Consider the following 8,322-nt stretch of genomic DNA (forward strand, 5'->3'; position numbering starts at 1 on the left):
ATTTCGTTATTATCTTTTTCCTATTTTTCCATTCTAAGTGGTCCAATTCAGCTGTGTTGGATTTTGAAAATTGATGGTTTTGAATCTAAGTGGAGCTCCTCCTTTAAGTTTGCTCTTATGTGGTCCCTTAAGCCTACCCTTGCAGAAATATATACTGGTATTTAAAAAGTCCCAGTATTTCCCAGTTATGATCCTAGAAAATTCCAGAATGTTAAAACCAGTCTTGGCTATTCTAGTGTGGCCTAGGAAATACCAGTTACTGAGAACTAGGCATTTCTGATAATTTTTAAACAACTCATCAATTTCTAAGTTATACTAGGAATTGTAATTTATTTTCTGAGATTTCTAAGACTTAAGATTTTGCAAAATTCCTAGTCTTTAGGAATTACTTAGAATTTATCTTGTAGAACAAAATCCTTAACATCTGTGCTAAATTCCTTGAATCTTACATAAATTCCTAAAGACTAGGAATTCTCTTTGTTGAAAGTAAACAAGTAGATAAAGAAGGAAGAGAATAAAATTGAAAATAAAAATGTTTTTTTTTTAAATAAAACAACATAGGGCCTACTGATCTAGATCTATTTAATAATATTTTTCTAGGATTACTATTATTATTTAGATTCTAATTGAAATTTAATAATAAATTGACCTTAATGGTCAACCTGCATTTCTGACAATTTTATCATTGGCCATTTAATTAATAGATAATAGGAGTATATAATCCAAAAAGAAATAACAAATATACAGGCACTCCAAGTAAATCAAAGACGTATTATTATAAACCTTAAAAAAATCAATAATTGACATCTGAAGTATGTAATTTTTATCAGTTGTGTAGAGCTATTTTTAGCGCTGTCAAATTGCATCCACTGATGTCATGCTTCAGTGCACAGGCTGTGTGTATAAACCACTTTATACATTATACTGCCTGCTGACATTTTTATGGAGTGTGATTTGAACATATGTAGATCTAATTAGGGGTGGATTTAAGATGATAATTATTGCATAGTTGAAAATCCAAAGTGGCAAATTGACTCTTGTGCAGATTTTTTCACGTGTCATATTTGTGCATTTCCAAATTTTCACGAGTCAAAACCCGAATCCCCGCGTCAATCGAGAGTCCTGAATTAAAGTAGGCTGACGGATATTAACGATGATAACTTAGTCTTTACTTAACCAGCGAACCTTTACGATTATACTCGAGCAATATCCGTATATATACGCTAACCAAGACGAGCATAATTTCATGACGTATTGGATACGTATACTGATGACGTAGCAACACAATTGTTTTGGAAACTACTGTAGCATTGTATGAAATTCAAGCGCTTGTTGGGCTTAAAATAATAGATTTTTGAAATAAAATTCAACGATATAATTGAAATTATTCAGTCATTGTATTGACGGCAAAAACAACAGAAGTACACGAAATTTTGCGAATCAAGCACATGTTACTGACGTAGTACACATGTTTATTACGTAGAACACAGGTTTATTGTGCGCGCAATATTCAAAGACGGCAGACACTTCGTCTCTTATCAACAGTGAACTGATATCGTCTCCCCAATAAAGACATACAACGAGGAAGGTGAAATAGCTCAAGCAAATTATCAGAAGAAGACCTTCAAAGCTGCAATCGGTGAAATTCACTGTGAGTATTATCATAAATGCACTGATTTTTTCCCAAACTGAGCCGGCGTGTTTATGACCCCTAGAAAAAATGAAGAGTCTAGAGATTATTTTAATGACCTTTCTTCACTTCTAAAAGCATTATTTTGTAACAATTTGCCGACTGTAACAATAGAAATAATAATTGTATTTCCAGCTTCTTCCTAGTTACAGTTAAGATACTTAAACCTTACTGGAAAAAATGCGTAAACGGACATTTGTCACATATTTTCGCGACCTGTTTTTATTTATTTCTTTGTTGAACAGGAAAGATATAATAATAATGAATAAAAAAACAAAGCATCGTTGAAGATGGTTGTGCTTCCCTGCAGGAAATTATTTGCTTATGCCCTCTAAAAGTTTAAAATATTGTTTTGAAAAATGCATATTAGCAAGTTTTTTTTACTTCCAGACAGTTTAATACCCTAGTATGCAGACAGTTCACTACCTTAGCAATTTTGCACTTGTATTAGAAAAAAGTTTTTCATAAAGAAACAATATTTTTATATCACCATTAATTTATGTAGATCTAGTTATATATTAGAATATGATAAACAAGATCAACAAGAAAAGATAATGTTCAATAAGCCTACATCATGTCTGTATTTTAAAATAACACATTACTGACTGTATTTTTAATCACAATAAGATACCTCCAAAAATTTATTTGAAACAGAAATCATGTTTTCTGTTTGTTTTTGATTTTTATGTGTGTGTTTGAGTGTGATTTAATCTCTAGATTTCTGTGCATGTATAGGAATTATTGGACCACTAAAAAGTTGTCAAGGCCACCAAAATTTATCGGTCAGTGGTCCAGTCCCAGGTGACAGCCTAGCTAAAATGGTTTGTCTTTGACACTGCCTAATCCTATACTAGAGAATCTGAATACTGGTCCATTAAAATAAATCCCACATGATGATTTGCAAAGAACAAAAATAGCACAAACAGTGACTGTCATACTTTAAGCACTAACCTGAATACATTGCCTTAATCTCAGTCATTGAATTTAAGATTTTTGAATATACTTGTCCGAATTCCAGTTTTGAATTTATTCTACTATATATTTAACTTAATTCTCTTAAAATTTACACTGGTCATGGGCCACCGGGCCAGTGCTTAATTCGATGACTGTAATCTGTTATTGTATTAGGGGGCAGGACGTGTAGTGGTTGAACACGCTTGAACAAGATATTTTTGTGGCCCCACTTTAGTGGCGAACATTTAGATTTACCCTTGTCCGTCTGTTTTCTTTTGTGTTGGATGTAACTCAAAAAGTATTTGACCTAGAGTCATGAAACTTTACAGGAATGTTGATCAGCATGTGTAGTTGTGCACCTGGGTATTTTTGTCTGGATTTATATAGTATTTTTAGAGTAATTGCCCTTAACTAAGTAAAATTTTGCAATTTTCAACTTGTGTCGCATGTAACTCAAAATGGGTTTGACATAGAGTCATGAAACTTTGCAGAAATGTTGATCAGCATGTGAAGTTGTGCACTGGATATTTTCGTGTGGATTAATTATCTTTTAGAGTTATTGACCTTGACTTAGAAATTTTTTGCAATTTTCAACTTGTCGCATGTAAATCAAAAAGGATTTGACCTAGTCATTAAGCCTTACGGGAAGGTCGGTCAGCATATGACTAGTTGTGTACCTTGGCTTCCGCTTGTGGATTTATCCCGTATTTGTAGAGTTTACTGTTATTTCCCTTGACTTTGTAAAAACCGTTTCATTATGTTGTGTTATTTGTTCCTTGAGTGCTTGAGTTAGAATCAACCAACTTTACAGAAATAATGATCAACATCACTAAATTACAGGAATAACAATGATAATAAATAATAATAAAAAAATACACAGTATATTTTCATAAGTTTGCCTTTTTTGGTGAACTTCAAAACTTACATATGTGAATAAATGAGCATAAAAACCGCCCTGGATTTTCACTTATCAAATTTCAAAATATGTACATGACCAGTTTATAACTTCAATAGCTTTGTATAACCAAAAGCTACAAATCTGAGGCCCAGAACAGAGTGTGTCATAAACACTTCCTTCATGAATGGCCATTTAAAAAGAAAATCAAATAACATACAAACCCACTTACCTGAAAATATATGTGAGAGTTTTGTAAATATTTAAGACACAGAAACCATTTTGTCAAGTTTGCAATGATTTTACTCGCTTGAACCAAGTGTGCATTCACTTCACGTCCTGCCAAGTGATTTGTATTTATTTCGTATTCAAATATCTTGGTATATTTCCATATGTAGAGAAATGTATTTGTTTGATTTCAGATAAGAATTGGTACCACAAGGCCACAAAGGGAGGAGTTCAACTTACTCGTGGATGATGTTCAAAGCTGAGGAGAGTGAGAGCTTAAATCTATAAAACGGGTCAAAAACTTTTGATATAGAAACTGTCATAAATTCTTCAGTTAATTGAAAGAGGGCAAGTTGTACAAAATGCCATGGAGCTAAATATACATGGAGAAGAAACTGTGATGTCACACAGTTAAATTCAGTATTGTGTTCAGAATTGTGGCAGAATTGTGTTCTTATAAGTTATCATATGTCGGGGATTTTCAGAGATTTGATGCATCCTGGGTAAAAATAGCCAAAACACCGTCATATTGAATTCCCGGAGGAAGATGAAACATTTTTTTGCTTAAATAAGAAGCAATAGTTATTTATTGTAAAAGGTACTATACACACTTTTCTATACAAATATTTCTCTGATGAAAATCTATGTAGGGGTATGTAAACAATAATTCATGGATATCGTCCAAGTTTAACGAGAGTGCGAAAATTGGAGACTATCGGGAAAACCCAATTATCACCGAAGCCTGCAAAGGATTGTGGGTCTGAATCTGACTATTATCTATTTTTAGAGCTTCCTATCTGTTGTGTGTATATATCTGTGAAAATGCAAAGAAGTCGTTGGATTACCAAAGATCAACATTTCATTTGATTACCAGAGATCATCAATTCACTGGATTACTGAGATTCTCTGTATGAAAGATTTGATGACAAGAAAATTATTAAACCGGCAAAAATTGGATCTTACAGCAAGGATTTACTCATTTCAGAAGACAGCAATAGAAAATGTAGGAGTTGCATGTAATACTGGAGGTTTCTTGCGTCATGTTTTGTACTGTTTCAGTGACATTTCTTAGACTGTTTAAGTGATGTCCCTCATTCAATCAGTTAAGAAAATGATGAAAAGCAAATTAAAATCTAGGAGTGACCTAGTCAAGTATTATAATGTTTTAACTTTTAGTGCTAAATTCAAAGAGGTGTCACATGTTACACTATTTTAAAAAAGGAATCTTAAGTCAAGTGTTATTGCCAAAGCTCATTGCATTCCAGTAACTACAATGATATATCTAAAGAAGTGTGTCTAAACAATACAAAAACAATTAAACTGTAAGGAAAATACTTTGTTTCATATGCAATCATGCTTTTTATTAAATTTAATAGTTTGCTTATGACTGATGTTGAACTGCTTGTCATTTAACTGGATTTAAAAGTGCACATTTTAGTTCACATCAGTACAATGTGCTTATGTGAAGTAATGTGATTGCCCTGTGTCCAATGGCATCTTGTATTGTCAGCAATTTCTTGTAATGATATCTTCTACAAAACTGATTATTTGATTTTAATCATAATGATCCTTTGGTGGCCCTAGTAACAGTAATTCAGCTGTGGTCCAGTCATACGGGCAGTTGCTAGGAATTTCCAGTACAATGCAATCCTAGGCTATTCCAGCCATTCCTTAGATCATGGAAATACCAGGAACGTCTGGGATATCCAAGTTCTTTGAAATGCCAAGGAATTACTAGAAAAAATGTTCCAAATACCGTGGGCAAGTCATTCTCAGTCATTCCTAAGATTATAAAAATACCAGGAGTTACTGGTATTATCATAGGTCTTTGAAATGCCTTGAAATGCCTGGGATGGACTAGAAAAATGTTCCAAATACCGTGGGCAGGTCATTCTCAGTAATTAGGATATCCAGTACAAGTCAATCTAAGGCATTCCTGGATTCACATTTTTTTTCTAGTTATTACCAGTAGTTTTCAGTCGTTCCAATTACCGCCAGCCAGTAACTGGAAATTCCTCAGATTTCCTTGCATTTCCTAGGAATTATCCCTGTAAATATTCCTGGGATTTCCCAGTAAAATCCTAGTAAAATCCTGGTAAATTACCAGTAATTTCTGCAAGGGTAAAACATGGAATTTGAAAATCTTTTGAAATTTGAATTTGAAAGTCAACTGGGACACTTGTTATGGAATAATAGACAAAAAAATAATAAAGTTATTTACACGGAATTAAATTGAAAATCATTTTTTGCCTAATTCTTATTCAGCCGACTTGCAATTTTTAACGCTCAAAGCGTTTAAATATTTTTTACTTTTTGTTCATTTTGCAGTTCTGAATATTGATATGAAATTTTGTACACAAGTTATTAGTCCAGTCATAATTAATAAATGATTCAGAAATCTCATAAAAATTATTTCCGGTTATGAACAAAAATCTGAGAGGAGTTCCTTTAAGTGTAGAAGCAATATAACTACCAAATTGAACTCTGAGTAACTCTAAAGATCCTTGAAAATTTATTTAGAACATTCTATACAAAATTTTTTTTTTTTTTTGCAAGGGTTTAGTCTTCAAGGATTCATTGATGGACCACTTCATATTCCATTTATTTGTAAATTTCATTAAGAACTATCCTTTGAGGCAGTGAAGCAATTTATTGAGATAACTTCTAATGGAATGGCATATAACGGGTGTTAAAAGCAATTTTCTCCGGCTTCTCTCAAGGGGAATAAATTTCTTTTGAGGACAGTAATAAGGAACCTCCAGATTGTAAAGAATAAAAATTAAGGCGGTAGACTAAATGCTTAATGTTACCTACGTTGTAAGAGCGTAAGAGCATCGCAAAATGTCAGCGCAAAATGTCAGCGTACAGAATCTAGAGCACGGAGATCTCAAACTTCTAATTATAATGTCTCCATATTACCTTTTAATTGCAATACTTTATGTATGATAGAAACGTTTACAATTTCATTAATTTTCTTTCATGGTTTAAATCTAATTTACCATTTGACAATAATTGGCTGATAATGAATAAAAAAGAAGGGCAGCCATTGTTGAGAATATTGTTGTGCTTTTTTTTGCTGTGTAATTTAACTGCAAATTGAAATTTCTGCAACGATCCAATCTTTAGATGGTTTCATGCATTCATGGGTTTTGTTTTCCAGTTGCCATGGTAATGAACTAAATTGCAAGCACCGTTTTCATTGCAATCTCCATTTAAACCATGATTTATTTCTAATGTTGGAAGGTTTGAATAAGAGAAAGGTTTTAAGGTAGATATTACAGATATTTAGATGCAAAATGGAAGAATTAATGAGTTACTATATTCAAGGTTTCAAACGTTAATGGCAATCAACATGAGAAATGCCTTTTAATATATTTACATAAAACATATATGGCAAAGAAAGACATAAATAAGTTTTTATAATACTGCAAGTTTGTAACATCACTTATCATTGAATAATCATGATGTTTATAACACGACTGCTGTCAATTTATGAAGAAATCTCAATTTTTCTAATTATAGATAGTTTGATGTATTACACAAAATTTGTTACAAAGATTCCTGCCAGGCACTGATTATATATATGACAGTATATAAAAAAGTATTAAAAACATTTTTTGTAGGCCAAAAGACATAACTATGACATTTAATTCTAAGGTTTCTGTATTTACTGCAACAAAGCATTTAATGATATTCATTTTCAATTACATTTTGGTCGCACAATTTACACAATCTGTTTTCTCTATCCATATACCATTAAAACAACCGGTTTCAATTTCTTATTATGTAAAAGAAATCTCAAGTAAGCTGAATATTTTCTAAAATTGTCATTTACATTTTCAATATCATCAAGATAGCTTTCAAATTGAAACTCCATTTTGTAATTACATTAAGGCATAGATTGTATAGATGCTGGCCGAATCTTGCAAAAAATTGATTCCCTCATATAAGTGACTTATTGGCATGTCCTGTCAACACCAGGTCAGAAGTGTAACAAATAATCAGCCTGATTTATGTTGTATTAAATAGCAGCCTTCATTTACTGCCAAGCGATGTTGTCAGTCATTATGGTCAATGTCAAGTTCCATACTCTTTATTGACTCTACACCATTAATTAACTTTACTGGTTCTTTACAGCATGCAGAATTCAGGAAGGGAATCTGCACTAAGGCAGATTGTTTTTTTATAGAATTAAGCTGAAATGTTTGTGGGTAGTCAATGCAATGCTTTAAAAGGTATTAAGCTATATTTAATGGAATATTTTTTATACAAAATCTATAAAAAGGTAAGAAGTATTGTTGTTTCCATAAACAGTTTTCTTATGGTTGATTCTCTAAAAAGTTGTTACTTAAAGCACATGAATATTGTACGTTTGCAGATTAAAGTTGAATTTGGATTAATTGTAAATGACAGTTAGGAGTGTCTGGGCCGAGCTAATCGTCAAATTCAAACTACTTGCCACACACCGGGGTTCAAATCCTGACAGTGACAGAAAAATAATGCATGGAAGGGCTGGGTCTTCTGGAAAGTCACCTATACCTATACTATGTTGGAG

General features: G+C 32.4%; 1 long non-coding RNA gene across 1 annotated transcript; it reads left to right on the forward strand.

Moving 5' to 3' along the window:
- The first annotated feature begins 137 nt into the window (after positions 1–137).
- On the forward strand, positions 138–5,154 carry LOC132734997 (uncharacterized). The gene is made up of 2 exons (XR_009626396.1): positions 138–1,651; positions 3,962–5,154. It is a non-coding gene; the product is annotated as an uncharacterized LOC132734997 (long non-coding RNA).
- Positions 5,155–8,322: the final 3,168 nt, after the last annotated feature.

Source organism: Ruditapes philippinarum, unplaced genomic scaffold, assembly GCF_026571515.1.
Source record: "Ruditapes philippinarum isolate M1 unplaced genomic scaffold, ASM2657151v2 ctg5546_1_1_1_1, whole genome shotgun sequence".
Lineage (NCBI taxonomy): Eukaryota > Metazoa > Mollusca > Bivalvia > Venerida > Veneridae > Ruditapes > Ruditapes philippinarum.